The sequence below is a fragment of the Pyrgilauda ruficollis genome, unplaced genomic scaffold (assembly GCF_017590135.1).
Source record: "Pyrgilauda ruficollis isolate IOZ18807 unplaced genomic scaffold, ASM1759013v1 scaffold20, whole genome shotgun sequence".
Lineage (NCBI taxonomy): Eukaryota > Metazoa > Chordata > Aves > Passeriformes > Passeridae > Pyrgilauda > Pyrgilauda ruficollis.
Window position 1 is genome coordinate 3,319,210 of NW_024519207.1, and position 14,176 is coordinate 3,333,385.

A 14,176-nucleotide genomic window follows, 5' to 3' on the forward strand; every position below is an offset into this window, starting at 1 on the left:
CTGAATGCTATTTGTAAAGAACTAAAATACAATTAAGATTGACTGAAAAAACCTTGTCCAATTAACTTCATACAAACCTTCTGGTGATGGATATTACTGAAAAAGGTACTAATAAGTGGACTGGAAAAACAACCTTAAAATCTTATTTGGCATTAGAGAGCATTTATCTTCAATAGAAAAACAGAAAAGATGGATTAAAATTGAATGGACAGTCCTTAAACATTAACAGTAAATACAGAGTTGTTGAGCCATGTGAGTTTCCAACAGGAAGAGAAGGTATCAGTTCTCAGCTTCTCATTACAGAACATGTTTTTAACTTGCCACTCAGAAAAAATAAAAAAAAGGAAGTCGAAAGGAAGTCTGGAAATGACAAGCAACGACAGTGATAAGAGACTGAGTCATTTCAGTTAACTAAAATGGCATGAATAGCTTAAAAAGGTAGGCATAGCAAAAAGTATTGATGCACAAAGGTAAAGCTGCCCTTTCTAAAAACTAAAAAGAATGAATTCAATCCTGTGAAGGGTTGATTCTGACAAGAATGGAATAATAAAAGTGGACAGTCAAACACAAGCTTGCCAGAAGGCTTTATCAGTTACATCAACAGGTCCACCTCCCTTAGCAGCACAGAGGGGAGGATGTTTTTCCTGCCTCTGGCTGCAAATACCTACCATCTCTACTGGAACAACTTTACAAGCTTTGCCTCCAATTTTCTGACTTGAAATTGCTGCTAACTGTTCCAAGTGTGAGCAACAATTTCTTGAACATATTGTTCCATATTGAAAATACTGAAAGCGAAGTATGTACACAGCATAATTTCAGCCTTAATCCTCATAAAGTTGCCCCAGATGATGTAACTGTCCTCCAACTCCATCTAGTTTCTGAATATACTCAGGACTTAATGAGGTATTGAAAAGGGCACAAGAAAAACAACTTGCATTTGGACAACAGGTAAGGTTTAGCCTGCAGAACCACTACAAAAAATTCACTAGCCCATTGTCAGATTTCCTGCACTATTGAAAACTGTGATGCAGCAGCCTTCAGAAGGGGTAAAATACCATATGGGATGAACCAAAGGATTTATTTAAGGCCTACTCACTGCACCATTCTCATGGACATTAAAAGGGACCAGACAAGGAAGAGGACACAATAGATGAATAGAGAGATAATTCTCAGTTGCTAAGCACAGAAGCAGCCAAGAAGTAATTTGCTACTGGTGGAGCATTAAATGCATGTTTATTTACAAATCTACACTATTTCATGCACAGCAACAACTGCTGCATGAAAAACTATTTCACTTCTTGTTTTGCTACTGAATATACTGAACTAGTAGACATTCAAAGTCAATTCAGGACTGCATACTCAGTCTACACTGAATCTGCCTCAAGTCTGTTCTACAATGCAAGGAAAGTACAGGGTCTCTTGAGATTACAACCAAATTGTGTAGGTTAATGCTTTGTACAAGACTTACATTGTAAGTGGACTATTTGCCCACTACCCCCACCTGAACTGCTATTTGAAAACACTTTGAAAGAGTTTTCTGAAGCCTATAAAAACTGAAACAAAGTGAGGGTATCTAAATTTACTGGATGTGATTTGTTTAGACTCCAGGACTTATGCCTGAGGAACCCTTAAGGAAAGAATTACACTAACAAGGCAAAAGGCTAAATGATGTTAAAGCTCACAAACTGTGTTCCACTCCATAGTTCATTAAGCAAGCTTGCCTTCCTGAACTGTAATGACAATTTAACTCCATCCTTAAATGCCTTCAGATTTGTTGAAGGCATTTTATTGTTTCTGTGGCATTACCCTCAAGTTGTAAAGCACAATACAATGCTGCTTTTTACTCTGTCAGTTGTTCACTGTTAAGGGTTAAGGAGTGTTGTAAGGCTGAGATCATTGGGCAGTGCATTCAGTGCACTTCCTCTGCACATTCAAAGGATCAGCATTTCTCCAAGAGGCTAGCAGCTGACCTTAAGGATAGTCTCTGAAAAACACATCAGCATTGTATCAGCTGGATCACCAAGGTAAAAGAACATGAGTCAGCAGCACGTGTCCTGTAGCAATGAAGGCATACAAGGCTGTACTAGCAGAGAAGTTCAGCCAGTGGGCTGAGGGAGGAGATTACTCCCTGCTATTCAGTGGTAATAAGCTGGAATCTGGAATACCATGTTTGGTTTTCTCTTCTCAGCCACTTACTCCTCCTCCCATTAAAAGAGAGATGCCACAAAGACTGCTCCTGGGCTTAGGCCCCTGAAAGACAGGGAGAAGCTAAGAGCACTAGGGTAGCCACTAGTCACCTGCTAGCTGGATACCACTACCTGAAGGATGTTGGTTGAGAGCCTTAAATCAAACTCTTCCTGGAGGTGTGCTGCAAAAGCACAAGTGTTTGGACAATGCTTTCAGACACAAGGCATGACTCCTGAGGAGTCCTGGGCAGTGCCAGGAGTTGGACTCTATGATCGTGACAGGTCCCTTCCAACTCAGCATATCCTGTGATTCTGTGATGGGCATGCACTGCACCATTGGAAATTCCGTCTGTCTGTAAAGATAAAAAAAAGGTATCTTGACAATGAGAGAGGTGTAGCACTGGCATACCTTGCCCTGAGAGGCTGCAAAATTCTTAATCCTGTAGATCAGTAGTCTCCAAAGTGGGGTAAACACACCCCAGAACAAACTCAAACGTCAAACTCTTGGCGTGTGAGAAGAAAATATTTTTTGTCACTGAAAAAAAAAAAAGCCCTTTTAAACACTGGTTTTCATCTCCATCTTTTTTCTTTTTTTTATATGCTTTATAGCATAAATATATCAATAGAGTAGCATATGCATATAATTTTAAAGATTACATATATTGGAGGTGCATGCTTAATACATTCTTTTCTTATGGGGTGCATGACCAAAAAATTTGGAGACTAGTGCTGTAGAAAATCAAAACTTGACCATGTAAGGTCCTAACAAAGGGCTGAAGAAGGCAATCTCCAAAGATCCTGTCAAGCAGAATTCTCCTATGAATTCCAGAATATTAGTCAAACAAAACACAACACATAATGCCAGAGTTGAATGATTCACAGTAGGTCAGAACCCAAAGAGAGGACCACAGCTTGCCTCCAAGCTCTTAAAAGCTATCAGAGCCTCAATTCAAATTTCAAAGCAACAATGACAATGCTAATCAAAACTCAGACTTGGACACCCAAGGCTCAAACTTTGGAAGACATACACATAATTCTGTCCATAACAAAACGGCTTTATAATCTGGCCTTTCTCTTAAAAGAGGAAGGCCACATCAGAGGAAAGTTACAAATTAAAAAGTTACACTTTCACATGAACATCCTACACAAACAAGCTTTCCAGTTCAGTTAGGATATAGGCACTACCGTGATAAATGTAGTTATAGCTAGTAACAGTGCTGTGTACAAGAAAAACATATGGGCCACTCCTTTCCTAGAGATTCACTGCTTCTGATTATTGAGTTTGATACAAAATATAATTAATTTATTTATTTGCAATTAGAGGACTTACAAGGCCACTCTCCACTGTGGTATCCCTGGTGCCTTCTGAAGGAGAAACTCGCATTGGTGTTTTTTTCCTCAGTTTTCATGATTTACAGAGTACTGCTTCTCTACCTACCTACGCATCATCACAATGCTTACAGCAACTTAATACTCTTTCACATCCTAATTCTGTCAAATCTAGTGAACAACAGACACAAACTTTTATTATTCCAGAGAGGCTGTTGAGAAGAGCTGTGAATTCTACACAACACAAGGACAGAAGTTTAAGCGGGGACAAGACAAAAGCACCTAACACAAAAGGATGCAGTGTAAGAAACTGGCTTCATGAAATCAATACTAAATATTTCCAAACTGTATGTTGCTACAACAATATTATACAAGTAACAAACTCAGGGCTTTTCCATGATTTCTTTGTCAGTACTGCAGCTTCATACATGCTTCAAGCAGTATCACATTACAGCTGCCAATTCCAGGTTGCCGTAAGGTGTGTTTTCCCAGTGGGTTCAGCACAGCAGAGCAGGTGTGCATTCCTTCTTCACCTGGGTCTTCACGCTTCCTTTCCCCCAGGAAACACAGGCAAGGCCCATCCTCCAGTCCAGATAACTTCCAGTAAGAAATAAAAGCTTTTCTGAATAGGAGACAATACCTAGGTTTTGCCAAAGACCAAGGAATGAATTTACAGAACCTAAAAAACCATAAAACCATCACCCAATCCTAATGCATTAAATGCTTTAATTCTGCCTTCTCCAATACGGAGACAGCAGATACACTTGAAAAACAAACATCTTTCAAATGGCTGAAGCAAAAAAAGGCAATTCCTTCTAATCTGTCAATTTGGCCACCCAGTTCAGAACTTATGAGACAAGAGTGGACGAATAGAAGTGCCCAAGACATACAAATATGCTAAAATGAGGAAAATTCTAGAATATTCCAATGCAGCCCTAGGGTGAAGAGGAAAGAACAAAGAATATACAACAGATGTTAGTAATATCACTTAATGCACTACTGGAAAAAGCTCAGATAGACTGATGCAGCTGGTGTAGAAACGTATTAGAATATAATTACCCAGAGATCCATAAGGTTGTAGCTGAGCTATTAAAGTTATGAAGCATGCTGAAGAGTTTTGTGTTTGTTTTTAAGAATCAGAACTGAGCAGAAGGATTTTAATTTCTCTCCCTCCCTGTACATTTACCACATTTTCCAGTCAAAGAGTTTCAGATTTGGCAATTACAGTACACCAACTTTTAAAGTTCTGAACTAACTATTTCAATTAGTACGCAATTTATTTAAAATATACACTTTGTTCCTGATAAAGTATTTTTCCTGTTTCAGAAATGTTTTCCTGGGACACTTGATAAAATACTTTCCAGCGGAGCAGAAAAGGGTTATTTTTTGTTAGAAGAAGAGTGTTGTGGGGAACATTTCTCTTCCACTGATTTGTCAACCTCCTTTTAAGTACAGTGAAAGTGAAATGGCTATTCCCTTCAGTGCTGCTCATAATACTAAAATTGCAGATAGGCAATATAGGAAAATTATAAAAACAGTATTGTTTCATGAAGTAAATCAACAAAGTCAAAGTCTGACAGTCACTTAAGAGTGAAGATATGCTAAAAGTTTTAATAAACACTGGAAGTTCCTATCAAAAAAAAAAAAAAAAAAAGAATCTACAACATCTACCATCAATATGGAAATACTTCAAGCATCACAGACACTCACTCAAGATAATTCTCAAAGTCTGAGAAACACAATACACAACTGATCATACTATGTAAACCACCAGAAGATGAACACTAAAAGGTGTAAAATTAATGCAGTACTCCTGCGAAGGGAACACTGCTGAGCAAATGCAAGTGCATGTCAACAGCCGAACAGTTACCAGATCTGACTCACGCCCAATAGTCACCCCGATCTACTTGGAGCAAGCATGGCCAAGCTCCACAACAGCAAACCGTAGCATTGTAGGTGTTTAGTGTGCTATAGTAAATTAATACTTATGTCAGGTTACCTTCGTACTCCAGACTATAAGCCACAATGATTTAGGAGCAGCTTCAAATGCAGTTCATGCATTCATGCCATAGGCACTATAACCTATATAAGAATGCATAGTAGATAATTGGAAATACCCCAGCTGTTCAAGTTTAATGCATTTGTATTCATAAGCCAGCAGTTTTTGAATCTGAGCCAAAGAGGCTAAGTTTTTAATAGGAGCTGATGTAGGAAACAAAAGTTTTGAAGGTGAAGACTATATAGAGGAAAAACTAGACAGTTATAAACCAGTCATCCATAAAGGCACAATATGTTCATGGACACAGACTAGCTCAGCTTGCTGAACGCTTGACTGTACACAGCAAGACCAGTGCAACCAAAACTACTTCAAAAGACCACATTCTGCTTTTAAATGTTGTTTTTATTATTATGTTATTAAAAAAAAAAAAACCATCCACAATCCTTATCTGGATGAAGTACACATAACTTGAAGCTGTTGCTTATGATGAATTCAGTACTTCCCACTTACTTGCCCATTCCTCTTATACCTTCAAAGAACTCTAAGCTTTTAGTAAGGGATAAGTGCAAACCTAACACAAATTGGAATTATCTGTTAATTTTATTTGGAACTACTTTGATAGCATGCATTTTACAACCAAAGAGCAAACTGTCAGCAGCCAGGTGCAAACCCATACCTAGTCTTTAGCAGGCACAAAAATCCAATGCTCTGAGACACACAGGGTGCAATGCTGTGACCTCCTTTGTCTGGGAGAACATCCTCCATTTAGATAATGATGGGAATCATCCCCACAAAGAAATGAGGAGAATGAACTGCATACCATATTTTTTGCACCACTTGTAAAAAATCTGCAATGTAATTCCACTTTATTTATGCTACACTGATCTAAACTATGTTTTGTTTTACACTCTTGTAACTCTCAAGAATTTCCTTAAACCCTCCTAGTTTTACTTTTATACCAGCAAAATTAGATTCTTCTAAGCTTCTGCCAGGACTGGATTTCCTTCAGTTTGTTTTCTGAAAATCACATGGCTTCAAAACCAACTTGGCCTTTCCCACTTAACTGTTACTTTTGCCTTCATTTCTGTTTAATAACATGCTTAGTTTTTGAAGAAAACAAGCAAATTCAATGCCAAAAATCAAGCTACTTCCTCATTTGTCATTGACTCCCTTTTCTCAGAGGCTGTGAGTAGCAATGAGAAATTTCCAAATTAATTTTTCATATGATACCTTTAAGGCAAACTAAAAACATAGATATATTTTTATTAATAAAATAATAAGGCCTGCAACTGGTCAGTGAGATAAATTTATTGCAGAGACAGCTGCTGGTGTTGGAGCTACAAAGAGTGCATGACTCAAGCAGAATGAACAGCTTTTAAAGAACTCTTATGAAACAGCTTTTTCCTGTTCATTCTGAAAAATGAAAACTGTGCTATCCAAATGTAAGGTGACGTAGGATCAATGAGGCTACAAGTCTAGGAGACTTTAAAACTTCTCTCCACTGATTATTTTGGAAAAGCTGTAGATCTCTGCTTCCATAAGGAATAGGATAACAACACAACATGATAAATCAGGCCAACATATGAAATCTACTTCCAAAGAGTAAAAATTCACTAAAAAATGTCTTTTGAGGCCTAACAATCACATTTGAAGGGCATTCTATTATCAAGAATTTAAACTCCTCTAAGTCAGTTCTGCTAAATCGTTTCAGCAGATCCCACTTGCACCACTTCAAGCAGACACAGTTTAAAATTAATCATACAAGAATTGGTCAGTTTTAACACAGAAGCTTCCTGATTGACTTTACACAAAAAATGTGCAAATACACAAGTGAACGTGAAATGTAAGAATAAACAGAGGAAGAGCTTCAAGAGGGACTGCTTCAGCCAATGTCAATGCATCACATTCATGACGCTACAGATCATGATAGTAAAAAAGGTCAAGAGGCACCCTACTAGGTGCTTCACTTTCCTAATATTAAACTCAGTCACAATGGCACTGAAGCAGTTACTTGTGCCCCACAGGGAAAAAAAAAAAACCAAAAAACCCCAAACAAAACCAGCCAGTCAGCATCTCAACCTGACTGCAACTCTTGAAGTCTTGAAGCTACTCATTCAAGAGTTCCCCAACAGAGGAGTATCTGTAACTATTGAAGGGCAAGACCAGCAAAACGACAGTGGGTTTCTCAGGTGATATTAGCAACCCCTTCTCCCAGGTTCCACACCATCCTCCTAGAAAAGTTTTAGTTAATCAAAACACCAGGGGACCAACTAGTTTGATTGCCCAATCAAGTCAAGAGAACAAGCTGCTCTTCGCTTTCTCTTTTAGGTATGAAGTTGCAACACTGAATAGCTGTCAATTTGTTACCAACAATACAGTCACAAAGTCAGAAACTGTTTTGCTTTGAGCTGTATTGCCATGATATACATACTTAAATGCACTGGGATACTTTTAAGATCTATTACTTTATTTATGTAACTTATCCTCACCACTGAAATGCTGCCACTGAGCAGACTGTACAGATAAACTAATATTCTTAAATGGGGGCAGTCAAGTTATTAGCAAGCCTGAACAAATTAACACAAAATACAGCTGCTTCTATTCTACGATTAATCATTGCCAACAGTCAATGCTCACTTCCACTGCTTCTTTTAGTCCTAACTTCTTAGTACTTCATTTCAGTATCTTCAATCCACTTTCATACTAGACTAAATGTGTTTATACTTGTCTTACAGTGTTGCCCTCCCAATTTACATTTTTAATAGACTCTACAGGATTTGCAGAGGCATGGTAACTCTTGTGTTTTATGACATTTATTCTTACTGTAGAAAGTCTATCAATATGTAATTTGAAATATTACTGCATAGTTATAGTCACGGCTCTCTCTCATTGCCAAGACATTGCAAGTCACCAAAGTTTGTGCTGAACCTTCTTATCCATTCAATTTCTACTTACAGATTAGTTTCCAGCTACCTGCACACTTTTTGCAGACCATTACTACTTGATTTGCAATCCCTAACTAAAATGTGTTCTTCTGCCAGAGAGTAAAATTACTCAACTTGCTATTCTGTTGTCTCCATTTCCTTCTGTGAAGTTATCTAGTAGATAAAGTTCTTCCAGTTAAAAGGGCAACAAACTACAAAACCCCAAAACCTTGCAGTTTAAAAACTGGAACTTAGAGAAGAAGGATTTATTTTATAATCAAAGGAGTAAGATCTGGTATGTAGTATGCTACATTAGTGAGGGGAAATGAGACGAGCTGGGCAGCAGCCCATGCTTGTAGGATCCTGTATGCCACAGACATTGGGTCTATATGCTGGGGAAACTCAACCCCATTTACAAGGGAGTATTTACACATGTGAACTACAGAGTTCTTTTACTTTTTACTGGTAACACTAAAGCTCAACGTTTGCTAAGTTCTTTTCACTTCAAATTATTCAAAATCAAAAGCAAATAAGAACTGAGCTTCATAGATTTAAATTCAACCAAGGTACAAAAAAGTCAAAGCAGATTCAAAAAGAACTGCTATGCAGAAGGTAAAGTTAACATTCGTGCCCTGCATATTCCTTTTCACTTCCAGTTACTACCTATCCATACCTTTCGGACCTTGTTGAAGACATTTATTGCATCTTAGAAAGTGCTGTGCTCTTCTTATTAATGCGTAATAAAAATTACCTCTACTGGTCAAACTGGAATTGCAAACTTGTAGATAATTTAATTTTTGACAACTTGTTATGCGCCAAGTCATTCAATATACAGTAAGGTACAATATTTTCTACTGTCTATAAATGCAGAATTTTGCAGTGTATCTTCTCATGTGTCCTAACTGCTTTGGAAAAACTCTGGCAGCAAAACTGGGAGAAGGTACATCATAGGCATATTCAGTGCTCCTGATTAACTTCTGTGGACTGGTGTTGGGGCGGTGTTTGATGCCCAAGGTACTAAACCAAAAGAGAGGATACCAATATTAGCCTAAGTGATGTTTTGACTGCAGAACAGCAAGAGAAGAAGGTCCAACTTAAAGGGAGACAAAAACCAAAATTCTGTTAAGAACACTGGTAGATATATTGGTAGGTCTGATGAGACTGAGGCCAATAAAAGTGCTTTCCTAGACATAAACAGTGAAAGTTTACTTGGAGCTAGGAACAAAGAGGGCTAAGCAGGTCCAGTCTAACTAATTTTGAAATGTGCTATGAAGATATCACAAATGAGCATGGTGCTGAAATTTTAATAAAGTATTTAGAAAACAAAAAGATATTTCATTCTTGAACTACTGCAATTCTGAATACAAAAGCTTTCTAAAACAATACATCCAGTGCTCTACACAACTGTGCCATCAAAGTGAATACCAACAGTTTCTGCAGCATGTGTTGTAACCAAAACAGATTACCAATACAACCAAGAAAAGGTGCATAACCTAACAAGTGAGTACATCAAGAGTCCACCATGAAAGGAACAGCTAAAAATTCTATTTCATTATTGACAAAAGAGCATAGCAAATGCTATTTGAATTTACACTTCATTAAAGTTATCTAGGACAGGTTAGCAAAAAGTCTGCAGATTTTCACTGGTTACAGGCTCAAGAGTGTGTCAGCAGCTGGAATAGGACCAGATTTCTGGGGGGCAAACAAAATGACTTCGAAAATATTTGTTCCATCTGAAACCAAATGTAAATTAATTGGAAAAATTAAAGATGACAACCTACAAGAAACATGTAATAGTATTAAGTATTACAGACATTTCCTAAACATCCTGCTACCTCACCAGCCCTACAAAATACAGACCTGAGGATGACACTCCAAAATAACACTGGATGTAAACACAACTACTAAACTTCATGAATAGAGAAGATTAAGGAAAAGGCTGGTAATGGTTTTCTATTGACATCAAGTGAACATCGGCATTAAGGAAGCTCAAAGTTTACTGTATATGGCAAAGAACAAGCAAAAAACCAGTCATTTCTGTAGCTCAGGAAACATTGGCCCCATGAGCAAAATAAACATTGTTCATGTTTGCTGAACAGAAAAAGCAGTGTACTCATTCCAAACTATTATCGCTTTCCTTAGATACAGACAGTATCTTTTAGTTAAACTAAAGACTTGACAGTCCAAGTCAGATCCATTTTTACTGAGATCTGGTCCTACAGGAAAAACATCAGCTCTCAATTCAACTCATGCACTCTAAATTGCGGTGCAGTTGAATTTTACTACAAATTGCCTGGGAATTTCCCCAAGCCAACAGTCTTAAAGAAATCAACGATAAAATATACAAGTGTTATTGACACCTATAACAGAGAGAATCCAATTCATATTCTAGATAACAGAAATGCACTGATGGAACATGACACTATCTGTAGACATTTTAGCAGAGATTGAACTAGAAATCCCACAACAATTAGACAGTGGAGGTGAAAAAAAGATACAAAGTTGCTAGAAGAAGATAAGAATTCCTGAGGTTCCAGAAGGCACTGCCAAGGAACATCAATGGATGCAGACAACACTGTCTAGGAAATAGGCCTGCATCCTCACAAGAACTGTCTTCTCTGGTATCTGTCTGGCAATGAACACTGCATGTTTGCCAGTTCAACCCAAAAATGGGGACGGGGCTGCGTTACAGGATTTGCCATTGACAGAGCCATCAAGAGACAATCAGAACTGCAGCACACAACACCTTCCCAGCATTCAGTATTTCTAGAGACCAACACATGTACAACAGCATACACTGTTGCAGAAGTGACCTGCCAGCAAGGGAGATTGTGGCATCATCTAAAAGCATTTAGATGTTAAAACCATCTAGGAGAAAGTACTGACAAGGATGAAAAATTGAACCTCTCGTCAAGTCAGGCTTTAAGAGTTTTTCACAAGTCCTAAGGCAGAACACTGCAGAAACATGTTCAATTAAGCAGTTAAAGCTGCAATAACAATTCTAAAGGATCTCTTTGAGATCTTCAGCCAAAATGATCATTGGCATAACACTGAGTTAGCCGATGGAGGTCCAAATTCAAGTAAAATTAAATGGCCACAAGGCAAAGGTTAACAAAGAAAAGCATCCCAAGATCCATAGGACTCACAGCCCAAAGCAAATGAGTTACTAATCCAAATAATAATCCAAGTTTCTGCAGCTCTATTACATCACTGCCTACAGAAATCTAAAGCTTTTGAGTTTTAAGTTCACAAGCTAGTAGAAACTCCAACTTGAAAAATGTAGAAATGCCACTAACGGACTGAAATCAGGCAATTACTGCTGGGAGTAATGACCTGACCCTCATGAAACTCATACACCCAGAGCTTGTCATACAGCAAAAAGCCTCAGAACAGCTCCATGTGCCCCGAGAAAAACCTGAGACACTCACCTAAATCTGTTTTAATGTTATCATCTACAGTAGTCAGCCTGTGACTCTGTTCAAAGCCGATTGCTCACCCCCCGACCAAGTGAGCTAAGCAACAGATCAGCGAGTCCTGGCCTTTCTGAGGACAAGGATCTCTGTCTCTCTTAACCCGGGCTTCATTTGCTAAAAATCAGTGTCCAGTACCTCTGTGGAACTCATACAGCACATCAACTTTCTCCCCCAAAGCCACCAGAAAAATCACTCTGGTGTGGTCTGCACAAACAACTCCCAGATTCAATGTATGTGTGTCAAGATGACTTGTGTACACAGAGTGAATCTAGATTAGATGCCGTGTTTTCAAACTTGACCAGCACCCTTCTTGCTCCCTCATGCTTAGTAGAAACACTGGCTGTCAAGAACTCTATCCAATTTGCCAACATTGAGTGCTGGAGATGCTCATAATTCTGACTTTCACACGTGTGTACAGCTTTCTTCCTACCTGACAGCTTGCTACTTCTCCATTCATCATGGGATTAAATTTCATAATTATTTGAGACCATTTCCTTGAAAAATGAAAAAGAAGGCAGAGAAAATGTAACTGATCATCCTCTCTGAATTTTAAGGACCACTGATTTGCTGTGACTCATACTATTTCACAACACAGCAAATAAACACATCTACGGATGCAGATTCACATTAGTTATATTTCTACACTGTATAAAGCAGAAAGTTTCCCATTGCCATAGCAACAAAATAGCTTCTTTTAAGCAGAAAGCTTAGCAGGACTGCGTCCTACAGCTTCCAAGACAGAAGCTGCCAAGTACCCAGCAGCAAAAAAATTTAGAGATTTTAAGTCTCCTTGAAAATTTAAGGCATTTCTAATCAGGTATGTATTTAATCAAATGGAGACTGAAATTCTAAAAACAAAGAACATTTCACAGAGATTACTTTGTAACGCGAAATGTTCTAGAATAACACTTGACATGAAAGGTGGCTAATAAAATGCCTTTGACAGGGTTAAACAAATGACTAACACGTCTTGAGGTGCCATTTATAACATTTTCTCCTACCAAATGCATTTCCTCTTGTTTCTGCTGCTTAATTTCTTTACTTCAATAAACAATAAAAATCAGCTGAAAAGTTTCATTTTTGCTTTTAGTTGGTTTCACTTTCTAAGTTGCCTGGAAGCAACGAAAAGTTTCTGTTTAGGTTGGGCGATATTCAGGGAGGGGGGAATCGGGAGTAAACCTGCTGAAAGAATAATGCCTCTGCTAGGAGTCGGCAAGATGATTACCGTGTTTTCGGGAAAGCTGTTTTATCTACATAGAGACGCTCAACCCCTTTAGCTGGGCGTTACGAGGGAACCTGTACGGCTTAGGCGGAGAGCAACAGCAACAATAACAAAACAACAAGAACGAGAAAGAGGTGTCGAGCACCACCACTGCCTTCTCCTCCCCGCCTGTCACAGCCGGCTCAGCTGCTCTGGTCGCGCTCCGCATCTGCTTCTTTCTCCGGCTCAACCACCGCCTCCTCCCGCGGCCGCCGCGCCGCAGCCCGGCGCTGACAGCGGGCGGATCCCCGCGCCCCGGCCGGCAGAGGCACCTCCGAGCGACCGAGGGGAGGGAGACACAAAGTTTCTTTCGCGGGGCTCCATCGGAGGCGCCGGCTCCCGGTCCTCCCCGGCGGGGAGCGCCGCTCCTCGGGCACCGGGGCAGGCAGCGGCGCTGCCCCCGTCCCCTCGCACCCCTCTGGCCGCCCCGCGGAGGGGAAGGCGGCGGTTCGCCATCAGCGCCTACTCACCGCCATGGCCCCGCGGCTCTCCCGGCTAACGGTCCGCGCTCCGCCGCCAGCGGGCAGCGGCGCCGAGGCGGGGAGCGCCAGGGGGAGTTCCCGATGGCGCAGCTCGGGCAGGGGCGGCGCTCACCCCACCCCTTTGCCCGCCCACTCGAGGTACCTGCCCTCCGGCCGCCGCCGCTCCGCCGCCTTTTCCTGCCCTCCCCGCAGCTGTCACTGCCCCCCGCTCCCGCCGCCGCCCCCGCCCCGCCGCCTCAGCGCTGCCCGCCGCCTCGCCCGGCTCCGCGCGGCCGCCATCTTTGGGGAGGGCTGGGGGGGCCGCGAGGGGGCAGTTGGTTCGGGCGCTCAGTGCGCCTGCGCAGAGTCCTCCCGTGCGGGTGGGCGGTGGCGTCGGCTGGAGGGAGGGGCGGGGCCATAATGTGTGGGCGTGGTTTTTGTGCTATGGGGGCGTGGCCGATGGGGCGTGGCCTGTGGGAGGGCGTGGCCAGGGGGCGTCCGTGGGTCCGGGTCGGTGTCGGGGTCGGAGTCGGTGTCGGTGTC

The 14,176-nt window shown here is 40.7% G+C and overlaps 1 protein-coding gene across 4 annotated transcripts in view; it reads right to left on the reverse strand.

Moving 5' to 3' along the window:
- The window catches only part of FNDC3A (fibronectin type III domain containing 3A), a 110,577-nt gene extending 96,735 nt beyond the window's left edge, over positions 1-13,842 (reverse strand). For 3 of the 4 annotated variants that reach the window (XM_041466883.1, XM_041466882.1, XM_041466878.1), the window contains exon 1: positions 13,643-13,735. The gene's annotated coding sequence lies outside the window, so the exon portion shown is untranslated. Of the gene's footprint in view, positions 1-13,642; positions 13,736-13,796 lie in introns of those variants that run through there. The other variant, XM_041466879.1, reaches the window with a different exon arrangement.
- Between the last annotated feature and the right edge of the window lie 334 nt (positions 13,843-14,176).